Source organism: Rutidosis leptorrhynchoides, chromosome 6 (genome assembly GCF_046630445.1).
Source record: "Rutidosis leptorrhynchoides isolate AG116_Rl617_1_P2 chromosome 6, CSIRO_AGI_Rlap_v1, whole genome shotgun sequence".
NCBI classification, from domain to species: domain Eukaryota; kingdom Viridiplantae; phylum Streptophyta; class Magnoliopsida; order Asterales; family Asteraceae; genus Rutidosis; species Rutidosis leptorrhynchoides.
In genome coordinates, this window is record NC_092338.1 from 267330433 (window position 1) to 267345830 (window position 15398).

A 15398-nucleotide genomic window follows, 5' to 3' on the forward strand; every position below is an offset into this window, starting at 1 on the left:
CTCTACTGGTATCAAATCAATCTTAAATGTTTCGCTAACCAGTTTAATTTCTCGATTCTGACATATATTATCTATTGAAATTAATTTACCATTTGCTAATTCGAGTAAAAATTTACTATCCAAAGGTGTCAATGGACAACTTAATTTAGCACAAAAATCTCTACTCATATAGCTTCTATCCGCACCCGAATCAAATAAAACGTAAGCAGATTTATTGTCAATAAGAAACGTACCCGTAACAAGCTCTGGGTCTTCCTGTGCCTCTTCCGCATTAATATTGAAAACTCTTCCGCGGCCTTGTCCATTCGTGTTCTCCTGGTTCGGGCAATTTCTAATAATGTGGCCCGGTTTTCCACATTTATAACAAACTACATTGGCATAACTTGCTCCGACACTACTTGCTCAGCCATTACTCGTTCCGACACCATTTGTGAAATGTCCCGTTCTTATTGATTAAAAACGTTCCATATTAATTGATTTCGTTGCAAGGTTTTTACCTCTATATGAGACGTTTTTCAAAGACTGCATTCATTTTTAAAACAAACCATAACCTTTATTTCATAAATAAAGGTTTAAAAAGCTTTACGTAGATTATCAAATAATGATAATCTAAAATATCCTGTTTACACACGACCATTACATAATGGTTTACAATACAAATATGTTACATCGAAATCAGTTTCTTGAATGCAGTTTTTACACAATATCATACAAACATGGACTCCAAATCTTGTTCTTATTTTAGTATGCAACCGCGGAAGCTCTTAGTATTCACCTGAGAATAAACATGCTTTAAACGTCAACAAAAATGTTGGTGAGTTATAGGTTTAACCTATATATATCAAATCGTAACAATAGACCACAAGATTTCACATTTCAATACACATCCCATACATAGAGATAAAAATCATTCATATGGTGATCACCTGGTAACCGACATTAACAAGATGCATATATAAGAATATCCCCATCATTCCGGGACACCCTTCGGATATGATATAAATTTTGAAGTACTAAAGCATCCGGTACCTTGGATGGGGTTTGTTAGGCCCAATAGATCTATCTTTAGGATTCGCGTCAATTAGGGTGTCTGTTCCCTAATTCTTAGATTACCAGCCTTAATAAAAAGGGGCATATTCGATTTCGATAATTCAACCATAGAATGTAGTTTCACGTACTTGTGTCTATTTTGTAAATCATTTATAAAACCTGCATGTATTCTCATCCCAAAAATATTAGATTTTAAAAGTGGGACTATAACTCACTTTCACAGATTTTTACTTCGTCGAGAAGTAAGACTTGGCCACTGGTTGATTCACGAACCTATAACAATATATACATATATATCAAAGTATGTTCAAAATATATTTACAACACTTTTAATATATTTTGATGTTTTAAGTTTATTAAGTCAGCTGTCCTCGTTAGTAACCTACAACTAGTTGTCCACAGTTAGATGCACAGAAATAAATCGATAAATATTATCTTGAATCAATCCACGACCCAGTGTATACGTATCTCAGTATTGATCACAACTCAAACTATATATATTTTGGAATCAACCTCAACCCTGTATAGCTAACTCCAACATTCACATATAGAGTGTCTATGGTTGTTCCGAAATATATATAGATGTGTCGACATGATAGGTCGAAACATTGTATACGTGTCTATGGTATCTCAAGATTACATAATATACAATACAAGTTGATTAAGTTATGGTTGGAATAGATTTGTTACAAATTTTCACGTAGCTAAAATGAGAAAAATTATCCAATCTTGTTTTACCCATAACTTCTTCATTTTAAATCCGTTTTCAGTGATTCAAATTGCTATGGTTTCATATTGAACTCTATTTTATGAATCTAACCAGAAAAAGTATAAGTTTATAAGTTACAAGTCGTTTTTGTAAAGGTAGTCATTTCAGTCGAAAGAACGACGCCTAGATGACCATTTTAGAAAACATACTTCCACTTTGAGTTTAACCTGTGACAACCCGGAAATTTCCAACCAAATTTAAACTTTAATCTTTATATGTTTCCGACACAATAAGCAATATTTGTTAAGTTAAATTTCAAGAATTTTAAACTATGTTCATACATTCATTCAACTTCGACCAAGTTTCAACGATTCACGAACCATTAAACGAATATGATTATATATGTATATGTGTATATATATTATAACTTGAAACGTAAATGAAATATTATATTAAATACTTTATATGATTGTATCTGTTTCAAAATGTTTATCAATAGAATTAGAAGATAAGATCAACTGATTGAATTATCAGATATATTAAATTATGATTACAAGTCTCTGTTGAAAGGCCCACGTTGATTTGAGAAATCTTTCCATTTTAACAATATTCGGAAAATGGTAAAGTAATTTATAAATAAGAACAAATTGTCAATCATTGAGAACTAGACAAAGGATAGTGGAAGATTGAATCTCATAAAGACTCGATTGATCTATTTAGTTTCAAACGTACAAAAACGTTTTCAGTTTAAAAAGAACTTTATTATTAAAACGTATATAACTTTTATAAATATCTAGAACCACTTTTGACAACTCATTACTTAACTAGTATGATAAAGATAACGATATTTATATTTTATTTTATTAAATATATATATATATATAACGATCTAAATTAATATTATATATATTTATACGCGTATAATACGTACATAGTTTTATACTTTTACTATACTTAAACTTTACCTTTACTTTATTTTTACTTTACTTTAACTTTAATAATTCACTTTAATAATTCATACTTTAATAATTCATACTTTAATAATTCACTTTAATAATTCATACTTTAATAATTCATTTTAATAATTCAAAAATCTATTATAAATAGAATTCAATAGGTTTCATTATTTCATAGAAACTTGAAAATATTTTTCTCTAAACTCTCTCAATCGATTTACATATATATATTTACTCCGTATTATTTCAAGATATTATTAGTTTACATAAAATATTACGACGGAGTGTTGTCTGAGTGATTTCGAAATTGTTTTTCGAGTAGGATAGGATTAAGGAAATTATGGGTTATAGCTATAGAGGTGATTGAGTATGGTTCATGGGTATGCTCGTGAGGTCAATATAGTGTTTATCATTTCCGTTGCGTCTACGTACCTTTCCTGCAATATTGAATCTCAATATTGATACGTGAGTACTCATAATTTAACTTTTACATACTAATAGTGTATCCTTGACTAGTGCTCGAGTATTTAGGATTATGCATGCTTGTACTTTTGATATTGCCCTTAGACAGGTTAGGTTGAATCTTGAATTAGTTACACTTGCGGTTGAGATAAGGTATAAGATATGCATGTCCTTGGAAAGCTAGCGAAAAATTAAGAACTTTTCCTTTAGATATCGAATGGTTTCGATGAACGGATTAGAAGTTATAATCAATTGAATTTTCGGTATTTTTATTAAAAATGATTATTATTATCGTCGTTTTTATCGTCGTTCTAGTTTTATCTAATTATTATCATTATTATTATCTTTATCAATAAAAGGGATTTATCATTAAAAATTGTTTTCTTTATTACTATCGTTATTATCGTTAAAGTTATAATTAGTATTATTATTATTATTATCCCATTATCATTATCATTATTATTATTATTATTATTATTATTATTAGTATTATTATTATTATTATTATTAATATATATATATATATATATATATCATTATTTAAAAATGGTTATTGTTATTGTTATTATTATTATTACTATATTATCATTAAGATAATTATTAGTATTATCGTTAATAATATTATAGTAACTATCATTATTAATATTAGTGCAATTAAAACAAATAATTGTAACACCTAAATATTTTGATTACTATTATTATCATTATTATGAACACGATATAAAAGACGATTAAAAGCTGTTAAACGAAACGATTAGGAAATAATGAGTAAGAGTATCATGATGAAATTAAAATATTATAAGATATTAATTTAGATAAAATTATCGTTCTTATTATTTTTATCATTACTATTATTATTAAAAGTATCGTTAGTATTAAAACTATCATTTTAACAAAAATTATCATTTTAATAGAAATGTCATTGTTACTATAAAATATCATTATTATTATTATTTTAAATAGAATTATTATTTTAAAGATAATATTAAAAATTATCGTAAATATTAAAGTTATCATAATTAGAATTATCGTTTTATCATAATGTCATCTTAGTAATTATAAATATTGATATTTTTATAATAATAATTATTATTACAAAATAATACAACTTTTACTTACTATCATTATAGATATTATTTTATCAAATAAATATGTGATACAAACATATTTTACTACGTGTAATAACTTACTTTAATAATACCTATCATATTATCTTTATGATATTAAATGAACCCTATAAATTTTATTACTTAATATATATAAAAGTATATTTGATTATATAAATTTAATATAAAATTTTATTTATTAATAAATAAATTATATTATTTACTCTAATAAATCTTTTTAAAATATTTAAAAATATAAAACGACGATATTTAAACTATATATTAATCATGTATAGATTTTTAGAAATTATTTTGAGTCAAATTTACTTTTGTTGACTTTTGCATATTAGTCTCGAGCATTAGGATTGTGGTACACTATGACTTGACCTAATTTGTTAGACAAATATTGACCAACATATAAATATATATAATTAATTTAGGTTCGTGAATCCGAGGCCAACCTTGCACTTGTTCAATGACGTTATATGTATTTTTACTACGAAATACAGTATGGTGAGTTTCATTTGCCTTTTTACCTTTTATATTTTTGGGCTGGGAATACATGCGCAACTTTTATAAATATTTTACGAAATAGACACAAGTACGTGAAACTACATTCTATGGTTGAATTATCGAAATCGAATATGCCCCTTTTTATTAAGTCTGGTAATCTAAGAATTAGGGAACAGACACCCTAATTGACGCGAATCCTAAAGATAGATCTATTGGGCCTAACAAACCCCATCCAAAGTACCGGATGCTTTAGTACTTCGAAATTTATATCATGTCCGAAGGAGGATCCCGGAATGATAGGGGATATTCTTATATGTATCTAGTTAATGTCGGTTACCAGGTGTTCACCATATGAATGATTATTTTTGTCTCTATGCATGGGACGTATATTTATGAGAACTGAAAATGAAATTCTTGTGGTCTATTAAAATGATGGAAATAAATGATTATGATAAACTAATGAACTCACCAACCTTTTGGTTGACACTTTAAAGCATGTTTATTCTCAGGTGTTAAAGAAATCTTCCGCTGTGCATTTGCTCATTTTAAAGATATTACTTGGAGTCTTTCATAGCATATTTTGAAGAACGTTGCATTCGAGTCATTGAGTTCATCAAAGATTATTATTAAATCAATTTATAGTTGGATAATGGATATTATGAAATGGTATGCATGCCTGTCAATTTTCGATGTAAAGAAAGTTTGTCTTTTAAAAACGAACGCAATGTTTGTAAAATGTATCATATAGAGGTCAAATACCTCGCAATGTAATCAACTATTGTGAATCGTTTATAATGTATATGAACGGGTCCTTTCAGTTGGTATCAGAGCGGTGGTCTTAGCGAACCAGGTCTGCATTAGTGTGTCTAACTGATAAGTCGATAGGATGCATTAGTGAGTCTGGACTTCGACCGTATCTGCATGTCAAAAGTTTTGCTTATCATTTTGTGTCGAAAATTAACTACTTATCATCCTCAGAAAATTACCTGCTTATCATTTTTAGTCTAAGACACGTCTTGCTGTATTGATTGCATGAATAGTGTATAGACAAAAATTCATATCTTAGCATATCTGCTAAATCATATCTTATCGTATCTGTTACTTTAAACTTTGCCTGACATATCCCGCAAAGTCCTCCGTAATCTACGAAATCTTTTGATATATATATATATATATATATATATATATATATATATATATATATATATATATATATATATATATATATATATATATATATATATATATATTCTATGTAATTAGAATACCATCCGTTAGCCAAAATCATTTCATATCGGAAAAAAAAATCCTTTATCCAATCGTACGAAATGGAATTCGTCATCAGTTCAAGTCACTCAGATTCCGAAATGGAATCCCATTCAAGCTCCGAAAGTAGTGTGACCGGAATAGATCAACCAATCAGTCATCACCTATTCTGGATGAATTGGGGATGGGTTCGTAGCCTCCTCAATCATCGGAGACAAGAAGAAGGTGATCCCTTCCATCCACCACATTGCCCTCTTGATGAAGAACCTGAAGCACTTACCGGCGAACCTGTCCGAAACACCATTTTCTCGCTCATTTCCAGAGTATCTCGTCACGATTATATATTACATCAAATTTTAGATTTTATTTATCCGCTCGTCCGAACCGACAATCACCCCGGTGTAATAGAAGAAGTCAACGAGCTTCGCGCTCGGGTAGTGGCTTTGGAGAATATGGTGCAGAGATTACAAACACCAGCAGCAGCATCAGCAGCATAACCAGTACCACCATCATCAACACCAACAGTACCATTACCACCTCCAACCACAACCGCGTCGTAAACCTCAACTTCACAATCTGTCCCACGAGCATCAACGTCATACGCACCATAGATACCAAGGAGTACCAACAACAATAACTGACGAAGTATTAATTCATAACTTCATTGGAGAAACATTCCGCGGCGATTATGTAATCTCTAAAGTCTTAGAGATTATCTAATCTAGCCCTAACCATAAATCAGTTAAGCGAACCAAAATGATGGAAGGAAGAGTAGAAACCCTGACAAAAATGGTGTGTGATTAACAAGCTAAACTTGCTTTACCAACAACATCAATAGTACCATCAGTGTTACCAGCATCGTCAGTACAGTCAACATCCGAATCAACAACACCGATAACATCACAAACTCCGTCAGTTCAAGAATCACTGTGGACATCATTACGAATCGATAACGTTTATATTGTATCAACGAGTTATGAAGAATTAACTCATTTCCTCTGAAGAAATTATATGTATGTATATATATATATATATATATATATATATATATATATATATATATATATATATATTGAAATAAATCTTTCAGTGCTAAGCTATTGTGTGTGAATCTTAACTACTCGGTTAATTCATATTACAAATATGCAATAATGTACGTCCTTCGGCCGCAACTTAACCAGCGTTAACTACAATCTCTGTCGCAATTCAACAAATTCCAATTCATAATAAATCAAGTATATATTTGATTTTACACTTTCATCATCAATGTACCCGAAACTTTTCAGATAACATCATTCGTACTTTGCGAAATTCACAAGAATTCCACGAACCGAACACCATACATCAACAAATAACGAAGTATTGATTCATAATTTTAATGTCATTAAAGAAATACTGCGTAAAAGTTATGTACATTTTAAAGCCTTTAGGGATTATTCAATTCTAGTTTCAACCGTAAATTAAATGAGTTTAATTTAACATTAACTCATTAAATCTATGTTACATCTGAAGAAAATATACATATATATATTTTCATAAAGACTGTAATAAAATTCTTTTGTACAAAATATTAATTATGAATTTTTTTTTTAACGGGTAGGTAATACCCGAGAGATATATAAATTCACAATTAATATGTTACATTCTTCGAATCTGATTCAGCAAATCATCCATTATACTCCCTACTTTCACAACAATATACATTCTTTTATAGAAATCAAAACAACCATACTCATTCAAAATTTAATTACATATTCTGATTTTGAAATCTCAAAATTTAACTTGAGATATGACCAAAATCATCACTCTTAGATCCTTACATCTTTCACAAGCTATATTTTGACTTCAAAACTGTGTTAGAACATCAAATGTATGTTAACGATTACAATCTGTGTTCAAACCCTTCGAAAATTTCTGAAGACACTTCGAATGATGAGCAATCGAGATGATGATCCAACCACATGTTACCCACAGTTATGTACCCGAAAAACTCTTGAAACCAAAGTAAAAGTTTAAACAACGTATCCGCGTCAGATTCTTTGGCATTTATTAGCAAAAATAACTTTGCGACTCCTATTCAAAGTAGCCAGTTTTGTCACAGCTCCAGCAAGTCAACTTCGAATTTTCAGTCAGACTAACCTTATTATAACCTTGAGATATACACCATCGTTACCAGGGAACCTTTTACATTCCACCATATTATTAGCAGATGTACCAACAACTTCATTACCCTTTGACTTTAGCCTCTCCAAAAAGTCATCATAATTATTCATTGAAACCCCATCATTTACTCATTCGCATCTTGTAATGAGAATTGCCATACGAATCATTGGGAATTAGCAATCAGTATTTTGAAATCTTGCAGCATGTCTGCGCCAACAGTTATATGTGTATATATAACGTCTATCTTCTGGACTTAATTTGAATGTGAAGTTTCTGAAAAACACTCCGAACTACGAATTGGTTCTCCGAAAATGGAAAAAATGCTGATGAAGCAGCAAAAACTATAAACGACTTTAAATGGTAAAAGCTGGATGATAATGATGAAGTGTGCTGGCAAAGCGCAGAAAAAGAGAAGTTTTGGAACTGGAAAACGGATTGAGCAAAGTAGGAAGGAGGCTGTGGACAAATTACAAAGACTGAACCTTGACTTTAAAGGATCCAAATGATTCAGTACCTGCTGAAGTCATTAACGAATACCTTGCTCCTGACTCTAAACCCCTGCGGACAATATTCTTCATCATCCTATGATATTAGAAATTCTAAAATATCATCATATCTTTCATTATAAATATCCTCCATATTTCTGAAGATATTTTCTTAATTCTTCTTATTTGAAATCATTTACCTCTTCGCGCTATCTGTATTACATCATAAAAGAAACTATTTTAGTTTCTAAATTCTGAAAGATTCAAGTTTAAAATAGGAATATTTTGAAGTAGTGTTGAGAACTGAAGCATGAATTAGTATAATATAATGACACTTGATCAATGTGATTATATTACAGTAAGTCATGCTGAGTTTCTAAATGGAACGTGATGATTCACAGATCATAACATCATCATGTGCCATGTTATACGACTCTTGTATTCTATTTAACCTCTAAAATATCAAAAAAATATTTCTTGATGATTCGGCCTTTTCCAAGATATTCTAGTAATTTGACAAGTCATGATCGTGCCATCACAATTTCCTTCCTAGAACATTAACAATGTTCATTCCGAAATTCATATCTATGAATTCTGGACCATTACAAGCGGTGCTTAATCGCAAGAAGAAGAAACGAAAGGACAAAACTCCGAAATAGAAATTGGGGTATAAATTGCAGCAAATAAAAGAGAGCATTAATTGTGAATGATAATGATTATAGAAGACAGAAGCAGAGAATTTGAAATATAAGGGAACATATAAAGCTCAACGACAAACCAGAAATTATAAACCATATATCGATGCATATAGCAATATAAAGACACGGGAGAACTAGAAACACTATAAACCCAAGAGTATAGTAGAAGTAAATAGATTCTTCCGGCGGTAGATGAAAAAGAAGAATGACCGATATGAAAGTTAGAAGTATATCGAGAATCAGAGCTGGATGGAGCATATTGATGAATACTTTAAAATATGAGTTGAGGGGGAAAGAATAGAAGGTGATGAAACATGACTAGGAACTTAGAAATCAACAGATTTAACTCACACAATGGCAGAATAAGTGAATCAAACCCTCTAGTGAATAGGTTAAGTTTTTTTTGATTAATTTAGTCAAACCACAACTAAATCAAGTGTGATTAGATCAACACCTAGAGCTATTATTCACCACATGGGTGATTTGGACTGAGAGAGAATCGGAGGAGCTCACTAGATCTGAGTGTGTGTAACAAATAAGAGGCTTAACCTAAAATGAAGAACATAAGACTTTATATACCCCTGCTGTTGACTCACCCATACGATTCATTCATCACACGTACGAGTTGGCTTCATCAGCCGTACGGGTGATCACTCACTCGTGTCTTCTCATTTAGGTTGTAATTGTGACTTAGCTCAGCATCAACCGTGCGTATGAGCCTGTCAGCCGTACTAGTGAGGCTTCACTCGTACGTCTGACTAAGTCTAACATAGTCAAACATCTAAATCTCGTTCCTGCAGTTCCTGTAACCACATACAAACACAGGATAATAATGAGCAATCATGGTGGCCTTTAAACTGTTGTACCTGCAATGGACGTGGGTAGATGTCTAGGGACTTGCATAAAATGCATCAACAGAAGGTGTGAGTTGTAAGGAAACGAAGGAGGTGAATTTATAAGAAAATCTCCGACAGAATAATTAAAATGGACGATCGAATTTAAAGCGGATCCTAATTTCCTTGATTACCGGAGAGTCAAATCTTATTAAGAAGATTTTCTTCAAATCCCTTGAAATCTGGGAATCAATCATATCTACGTCAAATGATAAGATGAATCTACACTTACTCATTTCACTCTTCTATGTTAGCTTCATTCGTACTCTTCATATAAATGGATTGTTTATCCAAATTATTCGCTGATGATAAAACTCTAATTTTCAGCCCGTATGTATCATGAAAACATACTTATTATCATTCACGACCTTTCCACTTAAATTTCGGGACGAAATTTCTTTAACGGGTAGGTACTGTGACAACCCGGAAATTTCCAACCAAATTTAAACTTTAATCTTTATATGTTTCCGACACAATAAGCAATATTTGTTAAGTTAAATTTCAAGAATTTTAAACTATGTTCATACATTCATTCAACTTCGACCAAGTTTCAACGATTCACGAACCATTAAACGAATATGATTATATATGTATATGTGTATATATATTATAACTTGAAACGTAAATGAAATATTATATTAAATACTTTATATGATTGTATCTGTTTCAAAATGTTTATCAATAGAATTAGAAGATAAGATCAACTGATTGAATTATCAGATATATTAAATTATGATTACAAGTCTCTGTTGAAAGGCCCACGTTGATTTGAGAAATCTTTCCATTTTAACAATATTCGGAAAATGGTAAAGTAATTTATAAATAAGAACAAATTGTCAATCATTGAGAACTAGACAAAGGATAGTGGAAGATTGAATCTCATAAAGACTCGATTGATCTATTTAGTTTCAAACGTACAAAAACGTTTTCAGTTTAAAAAGAACTTTATTATTAAAACGTATATAACTTTTATAAATATCTAGAACCACTTTTGACAACTCATTACTTAACTAGTATGATAAAGATAACGATATTTATATTTTATTTTATTAAATATATATATATATAACGATCTAAATTAATATTATATATATTTATACGCGTATAATACGTACATAGTTTTATACTTTTACTATACTTAAACTTTACCTTTACTTTATTTTTACTTTACTTTAACTTTAATAATTCACTTTAATAATTCATACTTTAATAATTCATACTTTAATAATTCACTTTAATAATTCATACTTTAATAATTCATTTTAATAATTCAAAAATCTATTATAAATAGAATTCAATAGGTTTCATTATTTCATAGAAACTTGAAAATATTTTTCTCTAAACTCTCTCAATCGATTTACATATATATATTTACTCCGTATTATTTCAAGATATTATTAGTTTACATAAAATATTACGACGGAGTGTTGTCTGAGTGATTTCGAAATTGTTTTTCGAGTAGGATAGGATTAAGGAAATTATGGGTTATAGCTATAGAGGTGATTGAGTATGGTTCATGGGTATGCTCGTGAGGTCAATATAGTGTTTATCATTTCCGTTGCGTCTACGTACCTTTCCTGCAATATTGAATCTCAATATTGATACGTGAGTACTCATAATTTAACTTTTACATACTAATAGTGTATCCTTGACTAGTGCTCGAGTATTTAGGATTATGCATGCTTGTACTTTTGATATTGCCCTTAGACAGGTTAGGTTGAATCTTGAATTAGTTACACTTGCGGTTGAGATAAGGTATAAGATATGCATGTCCTTGGAAAGCTAGAGAAAAATTAAGAACTTTTCCTTTAGATATCGAATGGTTTCGATGAACGGATTAGAAGTTATAATCAATTGAATTTTCGGTATTTTTATTAAAAATGATTATTATTATCGTCGTTTTTATCGTCGTTCTAGTTTTATCTAATTATTATCATTATTATTATCTTTATCAATAAAAGGGATTTATCATTAAAAATTGTTTTCTTTATTACTATCGTTATTATCGTTAAAGTTATAATTAGTATTATTATTATTATTATCCCATTATCATTATCATTATTATTATTATTATTATTATTATTAGTATTATTATTATTATTATTATTAATATATATATATATATATATCATTATTTAAAAATGGTTATTGTTATTGTTATTATTATTATTACTATATTATCATTAAGATAATTATTAGTATTATCGTTAATAATATTATAGTAACTATCATTATTAATATTAGTGCAATTAAAACAAATAATTGTAACACCTAAATATTTTGATTACTATTATTATCATTATTATGAACACGATATAAAAGACGATTAAAAGCTGTTAAACGAAACGATTAGGAAATAATGAGTAAGAGTATCATGATGAAATTAAAATATTATAAGATATTAATTTAGATAAAATTATCGTTCTTATTATTTTTATCATTACTATTATTATTAAAAGTATCGTTAGTATTAAAACTATCATTTTAACAAAAATTATCATTTTAATAGAAATGTCATTGTTACTATAAAATATCATTATTATTATTATTTTAAATAGAATTATTATTTTAAAGATAATATTAAAAATTATCGTAAATATTAAAGTTATCATAATTAGAATTATCGTTTTATCATAATGTCATCTTAGTAATTATAAATATTGATATTTTTATAATAATAATTATTATTACAAAATAATACAACTTTTACTTACTATCATTATAGATATTATTTTATCAAATAAATATGTGATACAAACATATTTTACTACGTGTAATAACTTACTTTAATAATACCTATCATATTATCTTTATGATATTAAATGAACCCTATAAATTTTATTACTTAATATATATAAAAGTATATTTGATTATATAAATTTAATATAAAATTTTATTTATTAATAAATAAATTATATTATTTACTCTAATAAATCTTTTTAAAATATTTAAAAATATAAAACGACGATATTTAAACTATATATTAATCATGTATAGATTTTTAGAAATTATTTTGAGTCAAATTTACTTTTGTTGACTTTTGCATATTAGTCTCGAGCATTAGGATTGTGGTACACTATGACTTGACCTAATTTGTTAGACAAATATTGACCAACATATAAATATATATAATTAATTTAGGTTCGTGAATCCGAGGCCAACCTTGCACTTGTTCAATGACGTTATATGTATTTTTACTACGAAATACAGTATGGTGAGTTTCATTTGCCTTTTTACCTTTTATATTTTTGGGCTGGGAATACATGCGCAACTTTTATAAATATTTTACGAAATAGACACAAGTACGTGAAACTACATTCTATGGTTGAATTATCGAAATCGAATATGCCCCTTTTTATTAAGTCTGGTAATCTAAGAATTAGGGAACAGACACCCTAATTGACGCGAATCCTAAAGATAGATCTATTGGGCCTAACAAACCCCATCCAAAGTACCGGATGCTTTAGTACTTCGAAATTTATATCATGTCCGAAGGAGGATCCCGGAATGATAGGGGATATTCTTATATGTATCTAGTTAATGTCGGTTACCAGGTGTTCACCATATGAATGATTATTTTTGTCTCTATGCATGGGACGTATATTTATGAGAACTGAAAATGAAATTCTTGTGGTCTATTAAAATGATGGAAATAAATGATTATGATAAACTAATGAACTCACCAACCTTTTGGTTGACACTTTAAAGCATGTTTATTCTCAGGTGTTAAAGAAATCTTCCGCTGTGCATTTGCTCATTTTAAAGATATTACTTGGAGTCTTTCATAGCATATTTTGAAGAACGTTGCATTCGAGTCATTGAGTTCATCAAAGATTATTATTAAATCAATTTATAGTTGGATAATGGATATTATGAAATGGTATGCATGCCTGTCAATTTTCGATGTAAAGAAAGTTTGTCTTTTAAAAACGAACGCAATGTTTGTAAAATGTATCATATAGAGGTCAAATACCTCGCAATGTAATCAACTATTGTGAATCGTTTATAATGTATATGAACGGGTCCTTTCATAACCATAATTTGTGGATATAGTTTCATGTTCATAATAAAAATAATTTTTCCAGAATAACAACTTTTAAATCAAAGTTTATCATAGTTTTTAATTAACTAACCCAAAACAGCCCGCGGTGTTACTACGACGGCGTAAATCCGGTTTTACGGTGTTTTCTTGTTTCCAGGTTTTAAATCATTAAGTTAGTATATCATATAGATATAGAACATGTGTTTAGTTGATTTTAAAAGTCAAGTTAGAAGGATTAACTTTTATTTGCGAACAAGTTTAGAATTAACTAAACTATGTTCTAGTGATTACAAGTTTAAACCTTCGAATAAGATAGCTTTATATGTATGAATCGAATGATGTTATGAACATCATTACTACCTCAAGTTCCTTGGATAAACCTACTGGAATTGAGAAAAATAGATCTAGCTTCAAAGGATCCTTGGATGGCTTGAAAGTTCTTGAAGCAGAATCATGACACGAAAACAATTTCAAGTAAGATTTCCACTCGAAATAAGATTGTTATAGTTATAGAAATTGAATTAAAGTTTGAATATGATTATTATCTTGTATTAGAAAGATAAACTACTGTAAGTAACAAAGGTTTCTTGATCTTGGATGATTACTTGGAATGGATTTAGAAAACTTGGAAGTAAACTTGCAATCTTGGAAGTATTCTTGATTTTATGAAACTAGAACTTTTGGAATTTATGAAGAACACTTAGAACTTGAAGATAGAACTTGAGAGAGATCAATTAGATGAATAAAATTAAAGAATGAAAGTGTTTGTAGGTGTTTTTGGTCGTTGGTGTATGGATTAGATATAAAGGATATGTAATTTTGTTTTCATGTAAATAAGTCATGAATGATTACTCATATTTTTGTAATTTTATGAGATATTTCATGCTAGTTGCCAAATGATTGTTCCGACATGTGTTATGTGACTCACATGGGCTGCTAAGAGCTGATCATTGGAGTATATATACCAATAGTACATACATCTAAAAGCTGTGTATTGTACGAGTACGAATACGGGTGCATACGAGTAGAATTGTTGATGAAACTGAACGAGGATG